The sequence below is a fragment of the Microplitis demolitor genome, chromosome 5 (genome assembly GCF_026212275.2).
Source record: "Microplitis demolitor isolate Queensland-Clemson2020A chromosome 5, iyMicDemo2.1a, whole genome shotgun sequence".
NCBI lineage: Eukaryota > Metazoa > Arthropoda > Insecta > Hymenoptera > Braconidae > Microplitis > Microplitis demolitor.
Window position 1 is genome coordinate 19,139,004 of NC_068549.1, and position 19,450 is coordinate 19,158,453.

Sequence of the window (19,450 nt, forward strand, 5' to 3'; positions counted from 1 at the left end):
GAATCGAAGTGAATGTGGATTTAAATAAAATTCGTAATCACCCCGAATTCACTCCTAATTTTTCCAAAGTGTATAACTTTTTTACACGCGATTTGTCTTAACAAGACTAAAGTATTTCAGTCTTATATTTCTTATTCGGATTTTCTCTGATTTTGTTCATAGGAAATTGAGAACTGAAGCCATTATAAGTCCGCAGAGTTAATTGTTTTCAGATTTTTATGTTTAATATTCACAAAAACGTAACTTTATTCGAACATATATAATTTGAAAGCGGAAATTAAATTTACTTTTATCGTCGAGGAGAAGTGTATGCAGTTTCCATTATTGTCTTCAATTTTATAGCATCCTATTTGAAAAACTCCATTTGTTCATTTAGTACCTAGCATAGTAAAATGTCAATGCATTTAAAAAATAAAAGCATCCATGAAACTGAAAAATAGATGCAGGTGCATTCGTTCTATTTATTAATTTACTGCATTTATATTTTTATTATCATAATTTCTGGCTCACTTATGCTTATATATACTAGATTTTATTTTTTATTTTTTTACACATAAAAAAAAATCGCATTACAGTTATTACATTTTATTCCATATCTTAGCTTAGAGAAAAATGCAATTGTATTGTTTTTATGAGCAACGTATAGCTTTGATAAATATACTTGACTGAATTTGGTTGAATTCTACTCCATTAATTCTCATTCTATAGGTTATATTTGCGTTTTATCGAAATCGCTAGTAAAAAATAATGCGATCATTTTTTTTTTTTTAGAGAAAACAGTCAAATTATGTCTTGTTTAAAAAAAAAAAAAAAATAGAAGAAATGACAATATTTGCAAAAAAATATAGTTGACTATTCTAAGCTTCAAAACCTGATACAATGACCAACTTTTTTTAAACTTCTGAAAATACGAATAAGAAAACAATTGAACAATTATGAATGAACATTTTTAGACTCTCTTGTAAACCTTTTTTTGACTTTTCATTAAAAGTGATAAATTTGATTATTTCACAGAGAAATTGTTCTCGTTTGAAACACTATGGTGTCATAGTAAAGCCGGACTATGTTGGTCTGACGGAAATTAAAATAAATACATGCAAAAATTACCATAGTTGTATCCCACATTACTGTAAACATTGTAGGTTTTACTGTGGCCATAGTAATTTTTCTATGTGTTTTCTTCAATTTCCGTAAGGTAGCTAACATGGACTGGTTTTACTATGACACCATAGCATTTCAAACGAAAATAATTTGTGTTCTTTCAGTGCAAAATCAGTCAAAGAAACTGATTTTGAACTATTTCATAACTTTTTTCATATTTTAATAGTATTGTCAATCAGTGATTTTCCCTTTGAATTGCAAAAAATTTCGTTCTATCACGTTTTGAAGCTTAGAACAGTCAATTTTTTTCAACAAGTTTTTTTCACAGGATATCTAATATCAAATAAGTGTCAAAATTTATAAATTTGTAATTATCAAGAAACTTCCTAATTTAAATTAACATTTAAATTTCAAACAAAATATTGTTTACCAATAAAAGTCAAACTTTTTCTGAGGCAAAGTATATATAATATTGGAACATTCATAGGTTAAACGAATTCGTATGAAAAAAAGTTGCTTGGCCCAAATGCTCAGCGGGGGAGGAACGCAATCCGTTTTATTTTTTTTCCTCCATATATATATATATATATATATTCCTTTCTTTGTAAACTATATCTCCCAGTAGAACTCTTTCTACTCTTATAGATATCTCGCTTCTTCTATCTGACTAGCGGCTTGGTTCGAACGATCAGAAGCGCACGGCCGGTTCTACGGAATGCCAGGTCTAGCATATAGCTCCCTTCCCAATTTCATTCGTACTTCCTATCTTTCTCTTACGTCAATTTCACATTCACATCTTACTGAAAGAATCTCCAGCTTTCCTTTTCTTCGACATTATATGTGCATATACATCCCTCTTGACTCCCACGTATCGTACATTACTCGGTTTTTTTTTCTACCCTACCTCCACCCCTCAAGGTTCTCATGTTTACTTTCGTAAATTATTATATCCTAGTTGAAAAAATTAAACCATTAAATCAACTAAAATGTCATTCACATATACTCATATCTATATACTTTTTTTTTATCTATATCCATTTAGAATTTATTGTTATTGTAAATATCACCGGACAATTAATCATTTGTATTTATTTAGCTTAAGAATGTAACAGTTGCTTATTGTTTGACCTTAGAAATATTTGTCCAAGGTTATATAGACTGTTGTTCAGTAAATAGATATGTAAATTTTAAAAAAAGTGCCTATCGTATATACTAGAAATATATGGATTATATAATCGTGAAAAAAGAATAGATAAATAATTTTGAATGAGAACCACTGAATGAGTTGGTGTTTGCGTAAGAGAGATACAGGAGGGAGAAAGGAAAAGAATACCCGAGGATAGATTCTGTGAAAGGTTTTAAGAGTAAGGGAGAGACATTGCGAAAATAAGAAGATGATAGGAGCTAAAGAACGAGAGGAAAGAGGTTGGCCCTGTCCGTATAAGACCTGGACGCCCTTTACCGCCCGCACCACCTTCCCTCGATTCCCTTGTAGAACCTCGACCAAAGACTCAACCAAGAGACTGAAGAGACCCCGAATACGGGGGTCTCCATATCTTTACCAGTCGTATTCACGGCATCACGATCATCGTGGCCCGCGAATGGAGAATTATTCACGACTTACGAGTAGTGAGAAGACCCTTTATAACGAGAAATAATACATTATAGTTGATTGGCTTTTTTCATTTCGCTTATAATTCAACAAGTGTTAACTAGAATTCACATATATTATTTATCAAAAATATTATTCGATATTTAGAAATTTTATACTATAGTACTAGAGTTTTAATCACCTGTCCAGTGGTTCTTTTTTGAATTTTTTTATGATCAATTATAAGTTTTAAAATGTTTTTGAACTTTTTGGAATTCCTCAATTTTGTAATTTTATGAAATATTTCTGTAAAGTTTATAGAATACTCTAGATTATTAGAAAATTCCTTATTCATAATTTACGAACACTACTCAAATTTTATATTTATGCTGAACTATTCTAGTAAAGTCCAGAATTGGTGTTCTAAATTTTATATGAAACGATGTATATATATTGTAAGCATTTTCTTAAAATGAATCAGTAAAAAGTGAGATTATTTGTCAGTTAAAATTAACTGATTGTTAGTATTTTTCACTGATTCGTTTTAACTGCCCTAATTTTAGGAACTCTTGCAAAAAAAAAGATCGTTCCAAAAATGTTTCGAAAAAGTTGATAACAGTAAACTTCAAAATTTCAGACAATTCTGTATTTAGAGTGAATGAGACAATAAAATATCCATGAGACATAAAATTCACAGTAATTTCATGAAAAAAGGCTCAAACACATCGCGTTACTAATAATTCCCTTCCTAATATTTAATTCCAAGGACTTATTTTTTATACGGCCTTTTGGCTTCAGTCATTATAGTGAGAAAAAAGTGCATGGTTGTGGCAACTAGGAAGGGATGGGAATGAAAAAATAGTCATCTTAACTAATATTTCTAGTTTCTTGAACTATATCATAGTGCCCAAAACTATTTGAAAGTAGTAGTTTTAACTAAGCATTTGTTTTGTTGTCGTAACTATTTAATATTATTTCTCAGAAACTATACTTCAGCAGAATCACAAATTCTTCAACAATTGTACGATTATAATTTCATTAATTTAGCATCATTTAAGTCGTCGACGAATATAATTAAAGATTTTTTTTGATTATTTTTTTGTAATAAGAATAGCATTTTTTACGCAGTTACGTTCGATATTGTCATTGTTCATTGAACTATAACACAGTTAAAACCACTATGATATCATCGTACATTTTACAACTATATATTAGTTATCTGAACTGAGGGTAATAGTGGAGGCTTCATTGAACTATGTTTTTCATAGTTCAGAAAATCACTTTTTTCTCTCAGTGTAAAATCAAAACCAAAAGGGCATATCATTTTTTTTTAATTGCTAATCATATTGTAGACTCATTCTAAAGCTGAACACTGAAAAAAACAATTTTTTGAAAGCCAAAAAGGCGCATAATTTAAGCTATATGTCCTTTTGGCCCAAAATTTTTTTTTTTAATTTTCAACTATAGAATAGGTTTACAATATGATTAGCAATGAAAAAAAAAATGATCACGCTTTTGGTTCTGAACTTGACTGAAGCTAAAATGCCGTATAAAAATGTCTTTTTGGAATTAGAGACGTGACATATATAATATTAAATTTGTCGTGGACGTTATGTCTCATTGATATTTTTGATATGAATACTGATTCGTGGATAATTTCGACGTCGATGTTCCGTCGTGTAACTTTTTGGAACATTTTTCAAAAGGATGTTTTTTACACGGGTTGTACACAGAATTTCTTTTTAAAATTTTCAACGTTAATTTAATGAAACTGAAGTAACCAAGACCGACTGGAGTATTCGCAGTCCTCTCTATAAAATGTTAAGTCTCAAAGCATGTTACAGACTAAATCCATTTTACAAAGAGCATTATAGAAAGTCTAGCTGATGCTAGTGTCCCAGCTTTACTGGTCTGGTACTGTAAACTCACTTGAAAAATTATCCATGTACATGGCAAATTTAGAAAAAGTTGACAGAAGTAAGAAGACCTAATCTCTCTGCTTCGTGTTCGAGGTGTGCAATATTTAAGATTTGGCGCAATATCAAAATTTCGATAATGGAGATTGTGAAAACATTAAGGAAAATGTCAGAATTAATTATTGATATTAGTCGGGATGCTCAAGGGCAGAAATGTCTAGTGATGAGTTGATAAAGGTGTATATAGTATTTAAAAAAAAAGGACTAGACTAGAGAAAACTTTTGAGAATATCAAATAGAATAACAGGAGAAATAAAGGAACAGGGATGAGTTGAGTTTGTATAGTTTGCCTTAACGATCGGTCGGTCTGTTGACTCAAGTGGGCCGTTAGCGTGGCATCGCTAACTCCCACCGTCAACTATACACTCACATTTGTAAGGTCTTTCTATTCGTTTTACTTATTCTTTCGATCTTAACTTTTTCGCAGAACAAGAAGCAATAACATTCGAGTTCGCATCTCAATATATATATCTAAGTATACTATCTATTTCAAATATTGTATACTCCAGTATTTATTTGGTTTTGGAATTTTTCAGAACAGTGCACATAATACATTTAATATGCTTGGGAATTTTTTCAATAATAATATTAAATATTTATTGAAAATTTTTAGATCTTATTTATGTAAGTTTATATTTGTTTGTAAACAAACACAACTTTCATATTTTTTCATGGTCATGGTTATTTTTAATGGATAGTTGAAAGGTAGTCCAGAACCCGCAATCCGAGGTCAAAAATACTCAATTATCGTTTCAAATTTTTTCGTTTCAATGCTAGAAATATTATCCCGATTATATTTTAACAGGTTTAAATTTTACGAAATTCTGAAATGTTTTTATAAAACACATTTTTGACTAATATTGTAAAAAAATTTGAAAATTTGAAAATCGGTTTAAGAACCGGTTTGAATGTTCAAAAAAGCATTTCAAGCAGTTTTTCAATCTCTAACATTGAAAAAATTTTCATCAATTAGTTCAACGATTTGGTTTTTATTAAAAAAAATACTTTTTCGAAATTCTGCTGACAAAATTTTTTTTAAACAAATGAACAGATTTTGATGATCGAGGTAGCATTCAACGCGACTTATAAAGTTTTAGAGTTAATTAGATGTTAAACGTCGAAATCTGTTGAAAACATGGTTTTCGAAGATCTGACTGAAACCAATAACTCTTTTTTTTTTGTTTTCAATGTTTTTAGCGGGAAATTTAAAAAATAATTTTACATTTACTGTGCAGTGAATGATTTCGAAAATTCGCAGGCGCACTTCTCAGATATCATACTATTTATTGAAAGTATACTTTTTTCTGAAAAATTTGACAATTGCTTCACATGTCGATTTCTGGTTGAATTGGATAATGACCCACAAGAAAATATTTAATAATAATCGATAAGAAACAAATTTCCGAGAGATCCCATAAGTGATCCATCATGGACGTATTACAGAAACCTGTAGAAAATAAATTTCGATTGGAGAAAAAAATGAAAAAGTGAATTCTAATCGGATTTCGTGGTGTTCAAAGTCGAGGAAATAATATGCGATCAATCAAATCGGTTGTTCGTGAATAGACGTCTGATATATATTTCAGAGAACCTAATAACATCTTAACGAGAAATCCTCAATTTATAAAGGCTCATTCGAATATTTGTAAGGATTTGAAAACGTCAGCCAAATTAATGGTTTGTAATAACATATTTGATACTTTATACACAATTATGTTCCTATAAAATTTTAGTAAATATAAAGTATACTTATACAATAATGTAATATGCTAATATTTGATTATAAATGATTGATATATCTGTACTAAATCTCAGTATGAAATATTATTTCGTTTTATGATTGGCAAAAATATTCTTTTCATCAAAGTATCGAATCGAAATGTATCGAATTTGTAGTACAAAAACGTAACACGCGCGCTTGCGCGTCAATTAAATTACCCAATATATATATATATGTATATACATATACTATATATAGTAAATATACATTAATATAAACTTCATATTAAATTTTCTGCTAATTTAATAATGGATTGAACTCAATAAAAATAAAATCTTCCATTAATTGTAAACGGTACAAAGATTAAATAAATTGATAAAATATTAGATTACTAAAAGCTCAATGAAATCATAGTTTGAAAAACGTTTTATTAGCAAAAACGAACAAATAAATCTAATCTGTTTTTTTTTTACACATTGAAAAATATACAAAGAATAAGGTACGATTATATGAACTAAATACGAAAACTAAAATTAATAGACTTAATTTTACTTTATTCGCTTTGTCTTTGCCGAGAATAGAACCCTATCTATTAACGTACTATAAACAGATTCTACAAAAGCATATATACATTTTTTTATTCAAGTAATGCTTATTATGAAAAAAAAAAAAAAAAAAAAAAAAAAAAAAAAAAAAAAATTGTATGAAAAATTAACTCAACCTTATGTATTAACACTAAGTACAGTTAAAATTAATAATAAAAAATCAGATTCAATTATTAATTATAATTTATTGTAACATCAGTTGGCAATAAAGCCCAGCTGAGTTTAATGTTATTGCACACTTCAAAAACTAAGCTTTAAGTAATTTTTACTCTCGCTTAGAAATTTTAAACTGATTCCCGCACATTAAATTGTATCTATAATTTATATAATACATTAAAGTGCTATAATAAATAGACTTATAAAAAGAGCATTCTAATTATGTAATGACTCTGATATGTTTTCATTAAATTAATTTTGGTATTCATGTCAAAAAGTCAAGTTTTATTTTTGTTTTCTGTGGTTTTTGAGGTTAGTCGAAAATTGCGGCTTTTTAAATATGTTAATCATTGAGGAAAATGGCGGTAAATTTAAAAACTTAAATATTTTTATGGTTATAATTGATATTTTGCTCGTGTAATGCGTGTTTGAGATATGGACTTTATTTCCCGAAGATTTAATTCAATTTTATTTAGTTCAATAACTTTCCATGAATCAATACTGCTAAGTAGGATATAACATGAAGCTTAGACACCAAATAAATTGGCAATAATAAATAAGTGAAGAATAACGGAATAGTACCGAGAGAAAATTCCGACGTTTCCAAATGCTCAATTAGTAAACAACAATACGAAGAAGGACGAGAGAATGCTTTCAGGGTCACCGCAGCGTGCGGGCAGGATTTGGCTGACGCACACAACACGCGTGTTCAGCATGTGGCATTAACGACTAGTGTAGAGTGCAGATGAAGAGACCTTTAAGCAGAAAAGAGACAGAAAGAAGGGTGAAAATGAACGTAGCTGGGAAATACGTAGGCTAAAAGTAATAAATAGGACCTCAACGGGACGTCCTTAAGCTGTTAAAAGTACCGTTGGTCCAGGCACTAAATCCGTCGGGATATTTTATCTTCTTGTACGATTTCAAAAAGGAATAGCATAAAAAAAAAAAATAAACTTAGCTAAAATTTGCCAATACACTACTCTGACAGTATCGTACACGGAGAAAAATTTCAAGTAAATCTTTCTATGCGATTTAAAAAGTATAGTTGATATTATTTTGCGAGTTTAGTAATGATTAAATCATGAACAGTAACGCATCTTTTTGTTTGATGTCGTTTTAACAGAAAAGTAATTTGTACACTATAATAATGGACTATTACTAGGCAGCATAGGCCTAACTACAGTACAGCAATGCTGAATTTACTGAAAATAAAAGAAAGAAATACTTGTAAACAAGTACTTGACAGCATAAGATATTACTATAAACATTAGAATTTACTACACTGTAAAAAAAACGGTGTAAGTCTAGGCGGTATAGGTGTTAAAATTTCCGATGTTAAATTTCAACACCAAAAGAGGTGTTGTAGTAACATCGCCGCTGGTGTAAGTATTCTTTACCGGTGTTAAAATATTTTTTGGTGTTAAAAGTATTTTTATATGTAATACATTGTTTTTTCTAATTTCTATACGTAGAATTTTTTTGACACCGATTTAAGAACGGTATTTTGACACCGCCAAATTACACCACCTACACCATTGTTATTTCATTTTAGCACTACTCAGTGTTGAATTGAGTCCATTTTTAACACCGGTCTTTACAGTGTACATGATATATTAAAATTTACGTCATTTTCATTATCGTCGATTAAATACTATACAGCAAAGTAATAATTACATTACTTTTCACCGAGCATAGTAATAACAGCATGACATTTTTTTCCGTGTATTTAAAAATTATCAGATTGAATCTTCTCTACTCTAAAGTTCGATATATATATATATATATATATATATATATATATATATATATATATATATATATATATATATATACATATTTTAAAAATCAGCTCTTATATACTATGACTCTCATCTTTAGAACTCTATATATTAGTTCAAAAAACTTAGTATACATATGTATATAGATATATATATATATATATAGCAGACTTTATAGTGTTTCGTTTTAATTCAAGTAGTGTTACAAGTTTTGTCGTTGGAATTTTAGCAAACACGTAAATAACAAAGTGATTAATGAAAGATAAAGAAGAAGAAGAAGACGATGAAGAAGAGCGGACTGAGTTAGAGTGAATATATATTATGCGCGACGAGTAGAGCGTGAGTAGTAAGAGCATGACGAAGATAATGAAGGGTTGTGGAGGTGGAAGGCGAGAGAATAGCCCGAGGCCCTCCCACGACGAGCGTCGTGTGTGTATACGCCGTATGGCTTACACGTTTGATTATATTCTATACTTTAGTTTCTACGAAGTACTTTTCATTTTTCACTAATATAACTCTCTCAAGTGTAGTTGACACCTTTTTTTTCGACCGGCTTCTTTATGCTCTGGTATTAACAAATATTTTAATTGCCAAAAAAAAAACTGATAACCATCTCTCCCCACCTTCTTATTTTTATAATATAAACATGTAATGTAATATAAGTATGTTCTTTCTCAGTACTTGCCTCTTTTACTGTCGATTAATTTGAAATGAATTTTCAAATAAAATGACGGCATGCCCTGATAGTATAGGTTTTAGAAACAGATCTGGACTTGATATATAACCTTTTGAAGTGAGTTGAAGTGCACGGTTTTAGCAGAAACTTTTTTTATGGATCAAGAAAATAAAATAAAATAAATTTATCTTTCACTTCAATTTATACTCTGAGATTTCTACTGAAAAACATTTAAATGCTATGAGCATTGTTGAAGTCGTTGAGATAAGAAAATAGGATGGGGATCACAATGATGTTGCAAGTTAAAAAATAACGAAAGTAGTTATATTATTTTATGTTAAAAATAAATAATGATAATGATATTTGATGCACTGTAAAAAATTAGGAGTAAATCGGATTTTATTTTAATCCACATTCACTCCGATACGGAATTTTAATATTTAAATAAACTTTCCTTCGGAGTGAATTTCATTTTGAGAAGATTAAATGAATAAAATCATATCTGCTTGCATTCACTCCAAATTTAATCCATGTTCATTCGGAAAATTTTTCACAAAATAATAAAATTTAGGAATTTTTTTTTTTTGTTTTATATTAACTTTGACATAAATTTCTACAAATTTTAAAATATAAACTCATTTATAGTGACGTGGAAAGCAAATTTGTTTTGAGGCAACGAACGCATAATTACGCTCATGAATACATTAAATGAGTTTCACTGAAGTTAGGACAAAAAAACGTACTCTGTTATAGATTTAAGGTGAAGGTAATTTACTAACCTTATCTTAGACTATTGTAAATATTTTACTTTCTTAACATGTCATTACGTTGTAAAAAAATTTGCGAAGCAAGCGTGGATTGAATCGGGAGTAAATTCAGAGTGAATGCAAAGAGAGTAATTTTTGAAATTTACTCCTAAGGAAAGTTTATTTCGACATTAAAACTACGGATTTCATATCTGGAATCCATTTCCGGTTTTTAACAGTGTTTCGAGTAAATTATGACAGTTGAATTAACCAAAAAGCTTAAATTAGAATAATAATAATCCGATTAAAAGAACAGAATATTAATCCTCAAATAACACTGGGTGCTATTTTGTTCCGAAACCATTTTCAAATTTTGTAACGGGTTCTCATTATTTTTTAATGAAAATAATCTAAGATCAAAATTAAGGCTTCTTGGTAAAAGTAGGAAATATGTTACAGAATTTGTTGAAAGAAAAATTTTCAAAATTCTTGGTCACTTTTTGCGTCAAAGTGAAAACGTTATCGTATAACACCTAATTTTGATGTTTTTGACATATTTATTCAAAATTTATACCAGACAACTTAAAGTTCAAAAAGTCTACCCCACATTTCTTTGAATATTGAGAGTAAACTTTGAAACTACTCAGAAATTTCATCGCTGTAAACGAAAACTTTGTTTTCGATTACTTTTACTATGACCAAAATGTTAATAAAAATACTAGATATTCTTATAACCAATACTATGTTAAATAAAAAAAATTTTCTAAAGAAAACTGGTCTGAAAATATCTGTATAAAATTTAAGATATTAATATTTAAAAAAAAAAATATTTTTTTTTAATCAATTTTACGAATAATTATATTCGTTAATGCAACACTTCATTTACCATAACATTTATATGAATACTTATTATTTATAAAAAATTAAATGACTAATATCAAAAGATAGAATTCACAATTCTTCGTTTAAGTAAATTTGATTCCTGTATGTACTGTAACTCTTCACTTGACGGAAAGTATTTTTTTTTTTCTCAACAAGTGCATCATCGTCATAAGTATACTTGATTTAATCTCCATATTACTTCTGCCGTATTCAACCTTATAACGTATATTTAAGGTAATTCATTTTGAAAAATAACATTTTTTCGCTTAACAATATTGTACAGTTTTGAATAATAAAAGTAAGGAAGACTTCAAGTGGAACTCGCATATAAAATGTGTGTTCATACATTTTTTATAAAAAAGTTGATAATAGCTGTGTTATGTAAAAAAATTAGTTTTTGTAAATATTCTAATTTTATTCAAATTTTCTTGTTAATAAGCAATTACTCGAAGGGGAAACAATTATTGTGTAACGTATAATCAAATTTATTATCCGAAATTTGATACTCAAAATTTTTGACTTCCCGCTATGAAAATTGAAAATTTTCAAAAATTCGGGGTTATTTTTTTTTCAGTCGTGTTCTCATAAAATTTGCGTATATTAAGTTTCATATTATAAAATACCTGGGGTATAATGGCCCGACTCAAAAATTTGGTAAAAATTAAAATTGAGTTTTTATCAAAATCTTGTTTGTTTTGCGATGATTTCAAATTTTTCTGATCAATACCAAATACTGAGGGTATAACGGGTCATATAATATTATTTTGTATATCAATTAGTGTCTAAGCTATAAATCTAAAAGTGTTTTTAAAAGCTCTGTTATGAAAAATTTCTAGTCTGAAGAGAAGCATATTTGTGTATAAATTTTCCATTAAAAGCTCATGTATGACGAAATGTTTTCACTAGCTGTTTAGTTCTTTGTGAGAGGAGTTTGAAATTAAAATTCGAGAAAACAAACTGAAGTTAAATATCACAGATGAACAACTTGGTAGAGAAAAAATTTTATTAAAAAAGAGTTTTGAGTGGCATAATGTCAATATTCTTTATGCGTGAAAATCCTTTGAACTTCAATATAATGTTTATTTGATAGAAGGGTAAAATAATTGATTAGCCACAATAGCTCATGTTTTGTATTTATAAATCCAATAACAGTTTGGTTAAACCACACGAAAGTGTTATCTCAATTAATAAAATTGTAAATCAATTTCGCTTTGTAGAATTTAATGGAAATTAATTTATTTATTAAATTTAACAATTAAAATTCAATATATATTTGTTATGAGATAAAATTCATTACGATCTAAATACTTTAGGCTTATTTTAACGGATACCGTTTTATAAATAGATATGATTTCATTAGTAGTTAGTAAAGTCTACAAAATTATTTATTGTTTTGTAGATTTATTTTACACGAGTCATATAATTTGTAATGCTTTAAATAAATTCTAATTTTCTTTTTTATTTTTTTAAAATTAACTGATTGCATACTTCAAACGCAGGGCGTTGTAAGTGTATACTTCACTCACTTCAAAATTTTCGACGATACTTTCACTTTAAATTGCTATTCCCATACCCCATGGTATAATAAATTGACGTAAAAAGCATTCTATCCCAAAGAGGGACATTTTGATAAACAACAGTGATGTAGTTTTAGATCGATTTGCTTTGATATTCACGTTAAAAAATCATGTTAAATTTGTAATTTCGGTGTTCTCAGTTGGTCTGATGTGTTTATTTTAGCTCGTATGCATGCGAACGCAATATATAAAGCCCAAAAGATGTAATTTATCGATTCAATTTTTTTTGCGTTGGCTAAAATGACTTTAGAATAGAACACTATTAAAAACCGTGCGCTTTACAGTTTTTTCAAAGTGCTTTGAAATGAAATTTAAAATGCTATAATTTAAAAAGAAAAATTTTACATATTGGAAAATTAGATATCAGTTTTGCAGATAAAATGTAATAAAAATTGAATTTCAATGTAACGTTTTTTTTTTTTTTTATTTTTAATAATTTAATTAATTTCATGTGCAAGCGCGCGTCCTAAACTTTTGCATAAAAATCGAACATGGTTCTGTATTTAGTCACGTGACGGCTTTCCGACATTGTAATGAAAATTGGCGTTATTCTTTTGATGTATTGACCCAACATTTTTAATAAAATAAAGATAGACAGAAATAGATTTATTTACTAACACAATTTATTGTTAACGCCGAAAATGTATACTAATATATGGAAATTTTCATACGTTAAATTGATACAAGTTGAAGAAATTCAGTTTGAAGTTACATGATTTTGCAAAAATTAAAATATTACTTAAATAATACTGTGTTAAATATTAATGTTTTTGCTAGAAGTTTTAATGGTGAAAGTACATCAGCAGGTGATAGTTTTTGTGGTTTAATTTATTATCATAATAATTCTTCAGGTATCATGCCATTCGTGTGATTGAGGTTCAGTAATTTTCAGCACGACAGAATGCATTTAGGACGATAAGTGTAACCCTGGACTTAGGCACGCGTGTGCCGTCATGTCTATAATTATATAGTATATATATATATATATATATATATATATATATATATATATATATATATATATATATATACTATATGTTTAAATAAATAAATCTAAAAATGAAGTAAAATAATTGAGGAAAATAAGTAGCTATAGATAAATTTTCGTTCTCAGTAGAAAACCAGCTCCAGTGTCAAAAATTTTGAGTCCACGATCGATGATGTAAATCTATGAGTTATTTATTTAAAATTCTTGATTATTTCGATACTAAGTATTTAATTTTAAACTCAAAAACTGCCTAACTTCAGCAAAAAACGTAAGAAGGAATCGACACTTAAAAAAATTAAGATAAAAAATATTTTTTCCATGCATGTTAGTAAAAGAAATTATATCTTGAACATAAACATGTGTATTACACATTTTTTTTTTTTAGTTGAAAAAATGACTTTTTCACTGGTTTTTAGCTTTTCTGTATAATTTGCAAAAATGGACCCAGAGGTTTTCTACTGAAATCGATATTTTTCATTATAAAAGCATCATATTTCAAAGTTCATATATTTATTATTGTACATTCTGTGTATTTATAATCTACTCCCAGATAACTGTGTAACTTTAGGCTTCACAGGTATCTTGTATGTGATTTTAAAACTCAGATATATTGACTTGAAAGATAGTAGCTCTATCAATAGACAGCTATTGTATACAATCAGATATCAGTGATTAGAAGTTCTTAAGAAATTTATACATTTTTCTAGTCACATACAAATTATAAAATATAAAAAAGAATGAAAAATTATGATTTGATAAGTAAATATAATTTTTCAAACTCGAATGTTTGAATTACATATTGTAGCCAATACGTTATTATTGAAACTTATATTAATGAAGACATAAGAATTCAAAACAATAGATTTCATAATTCGTAATGTAATTTTAGTTTAATTGACTAAAAGATATCTTATTTGAAATTGTAAAACTGCAAAAGTAATGTAATTTTTACTCTTTCCAGCTCGAGGCGATTACTCGCCATAGCGAGCTTAAAGCTACAGTTACATTCATTTTTTCCGTGACTTGATAAAATTATTTTAATGAAATCATTAATATTGGTCATAAAGTTGTCTTAATTAGAATATTAAATTATAAGGAAGAAGTTGGCTAAAATAAAAAAACCGATATTCATTTAATTCAATTGAAATCTTCTTTATTACGCAGTTGAAAATTTCATGTATTCGTGTTAAAACATGATTCGCTTAAACTTTTTGTGTCGATTTTCAACACAGAAATCTGTTAATTCAACACAAATTTGTGTTATTGTATTTTAATATATTTTTTATGTTCAATGATTAGAAAATCTGTAATGTAAGACATTTCTTGTGTTATCCGAAAATTAACGCAAAATATCTGTTGCTTAGCGAAACACTTCCGCGCGTTTCTTCATTACTATAACCAAGCAACGCATTGTAGCAGCATTGTCTGCAAGATAACTTGAATTATAATTGATTTACAATTAAATATAATCATAGATAACTTTCATATTTTATGATCAGGTTCAATGATTTTTTTACTCCCATTTTACGGAAGGATAATTCTCAGCTCCATTTTTCAGGAAAATTACAGAACATCGAACTTATTGTTCACTAAATTGACATAAGTTATACTAAGGTTAGATCAGTCTTGAGTTGGTTAGGTTATGTGCTTATATTTATTAGTTAATTTTAACACCAAAACTCTGTTAAATTTACACAAATTTTCTGTTAAAATAACAGATTTTGTGTTCAATTATTTGACATAAAATTTGTGCTAAAGATAAACACAAATGTAAAGTGTTGAATTAATACAAAAATTTTGTAGACCGGTTTTTGCAACACACGATTTGTGTTGAATTTAACACAAAACTTCTAACTGTGTCTGAAGCCAAAAGTAAGATCAAAATTTTTTATTAAAAAATTGAAAGATTCATCTTATTAGTATTATTAATAGCTACATTTTTTCATATAATTAAAATGAGTGGCATTATATATTTGATTACTTACAAATTAGCTCGGATTAATTATCTCAAATATGGATTTAAATAGACTGATGTTAAATATGAATAATATATTGTCTTGAGAGCAAATTTTTATAATGATAATGACCTTCTAATTTCAAATTTCATCATTCGGTAACCCGATGGACGAATCGGAAGATTAAAAAAAAAAAAAAAAAAAATAAACAAAAAAAAAACACAGGGAAGATGAGAAGAAGAAGGTACATCAGGAATGAGAAACAGGTTTTTCAAGCCACTGGGGATATATATGTACGTATAGTACACACGAGAAGGGTCTACGAAGCGTGACTACCTGACGACGTAGTCTTACTGCCTCGGGCACACGAGTGGAAAATGATGAAACAGGTGCTCGTAAAAAATTCGACGTGATCTTAACTTTTTTCCACCCTTTTCTTGTATCAAATATCTTAAGATACAATTGCAACCGACTGTAAAAGTACTTATATATATATATATATATATAAATCATACTTATATAAATACATATATAAGGAAAAAACATAAAAAATGAAAAGTAAGCATTTAAATTTACTATAGTAGTAATGGTAAAATGTGTCACTCGTACATAATTGAGATGAAAGAATAAAAAAAGAGAAGAAAGAAAAAAAAATGAGTAAATTAGAAAAAGGAAAAGATGAAACGCGACGAACGCGTTGGCGAATTCTATACTGAGGGGGAAGAACAGATTCCGGTAGTCGTGCGAGTTACGTAAAAACTCGTCGGATGAACTGAACGAGGATAACGACGTCGTCATCACCAAGATTACGCCTCAGTAACCCAAAATTTATTTTTCTTTTTACTTCCTATTTCGCTATTATTTTTTTACTAAGTTGTTATATTTGTTCATTTTCATTGCCCGTCTCTTGGTTATTTTACGTTTACTTATTATTTTTTGAAAAAGTAATGAATAGACTTAACGTTGAATTTTTATTAGCTTATTCATTTTTTATATTTTTGATCTTAAAGCTAAAGCTCCTTTTCATCATATCATTGAAAAATTTAAGAACATTTCATTGCAAAAAGGTCTCATCGACCAAACTTTTAAACTTTCAGACCTCCTTTGACATTCATAACGACCAACAATCTTCAACATCTTACATATGTTACAAAAATTGATAACAATGAAGAATCTAAAGCACCAAAAACTAGTCCACTTTTCTCTCCTTCACTTCTAATAAATAAGTCATATACTTATTACAAAATTCTATTAATGTTTTTGATAACAAAGTGATATTTGGTAGCATCGAATTCTAGTAACACCTCCAATAGATACCAAAGATTTTTGGTATGCTACAAAAAATGGGCAAAGGGAAAGGAAAAGTTTTAGTTTTGGTTATTCAAAAAGTCCACATTAGTATTGCGGCTCTTCGAATAGAAAACTTAAAAAATTTGAAAATATGAGTAAATATACATAAGAACTATAGATCGCTTATGGTCTTAAACACGGAACACATGTAATTAGTGTTCAAACAATACACTTGGTTATGAGTGTGTTTTGCACACTGTAAAAAATTTTAGGTGTGAAAATAGTCCCCGAGAACTTTGTATGGCCTGCTCGGTGTGAATTGATGGTGTGAAATTTTTATGGTGTAAAATATCAAACGGTGTAGTTGTAACACGGTATGAGTGATTTCGCACCATTCGGTGTTATTACCTTAAATATTGTCTGATAATATAATCGTAGTTAAAAATGACCAAATAATGTATAGATTGCAACACTTTTTTGACCCAGAGAAATTGTTATCTAAAACTAATTTTTATAGAATTTTTCTGAATGTTTCCAGTTTTCTGTCCTATGAATGAACTAATTTTTGTTGTTTTTCTGTTTTTTCAAAAATTACATACTTTAGTGATATTATAACTCCATGGTTGTTTTTTCAACTATCGCTTTAATTCTTCCAAAATAATAACTAAAATTTTAATACGATAGCAGTTAAAGGTTATTGAATATTTTAAAAAAGTGCGACTGCACCTTCTACGAATCGTCTAAATTTGAGATGTTTTGAGCCTCAGTACCTCTAATATCACATATACTCTCTTTTGTTCTACATCAATTGACCCTCATATTTCGAACTTGAAATGAACCTCTATGAACTTATATTACATATAGTGGTCGTCTTTGATGATGAAAGACCTACTATCGATGTCTCCTTTTATGAAAACTTTCGATGAACTTCAATAAGTTTATATTGTAGTTTAGCGTAAATGTAAAAGCATATACTTGAGTATAAGATAATGTAATTTGCATATAATTTTAGTCGAAATAACTTGTTATAGTTTCGAAAAATATAATAAAAGCTATTATTTACAGCAGTAGCAGTGATCTTTCAGTAAATTTCAATAAAAGTTGTTAAGCTATACATATATTCAATCGTCGGCCAAATATCGATTTAAGAAGAACAAAAATTTTTCGGCCTGTTTTCGGTTTTTTTCAATAAAATTTTACAGTTCCGGCATGATTTCGGCTAAATTAAGCTGTTTCAGCCTACTTCCGTTAAAATATTTTTACCTGGGATATATCTTAATTTAAATTATCATGAATATTGATGTTTAATAAAAATAAGTGAAGAATATCCAATACGTATTACTTTCATGATACATATGCATATTTCTTTACTAAAATTTATTCTACTTAATATTTATATAATGCGCTCGCATTCATTCGATTGCAATTTTTTTATTTCCAATACTTGGATTTCTTCAAAGTCACCCGGAAAAATCATATATCAAGAATATCTTGGAAAAATTCCAACTTTTTGTAACCAGTAATGTATTTTTGCTGATTTTAGTTACACACTGAATTTTTTATTTACTTTTTTAATATTTTTCACGTTCATATTATTACTAGAGCTAAAAAAAAATTTATGAAAATTGCCGATATTTATTTCTTGTTGTACAAAATATATTAGCACTTTTTAAAAATTCATCAAGGTTTACACCCACTTATTTTTATCTTAAAAGCGAATGAATATAAATAAATCTGTTACTTAAAACGAATTGTTTCGAAATATAAGTAAATGATAATGCAAAATATTCATTGAATTAATTTAAATAAAATACTAATTTCTATAAAACTTAGCAACAAAATTTTTAGTATATACTTTAAAGTTATAATTAACTAGGCCAGTGAAGCGCACAATCATGTTAATTTCTGATAGTAATAAGTTTTAATATATAATTATTCGATATAAATATTTCTGTTGGCTGAATCAGCTACTAGAAGAGCATGAAATTAATAATTTAAACTACGCCAATTTGCTTATTTTATATCGCAATCTTAAATGTATTACTGTAATGAGATGCATGTCGAATATTTTTCGACACATCCAAGTTCTGTTATTATTATAATTTTATTTTTAATCAATATATCAATACTTGTGAGATTATATTCATTAAATATAAACATAAATCGTTAAATAAATTATTTTTTAATTTATATATTCAGTTGATATTTCGTAATTTATAAAAAATAGAGAAGCGTGGGGTAAAATGAGACCCACTTTTCAACGAAAAAAATTTCATTTATAGAGACATTTATCTATAGTCTCTGAAGAAATACGGGCTGAGTTATTTTTCACTCATAGTTTTTTTAAAGTTGAATTTTACCCTCAGGTCAGACTTTTTACTGATTTGTAATAGAAATATACAGAAAAAA

At 28.0% G+C, this 19,450-nt stretch overlaps 1 protein-coding gene across 6 annotated transcripts in view; it reads left to right on the top strand.

Annotated features, from left to right (window-relative positions):
* The window catches only part of LOC103579528 (uncharacterized), a 94,277-nt gene that overhangs the window by 38,726 nt on the left and 36,101 nt on the right, over positions 1 to 19,450 (top strand). The gene's annotated exons all lie outside the window — the stretch shown is intronic.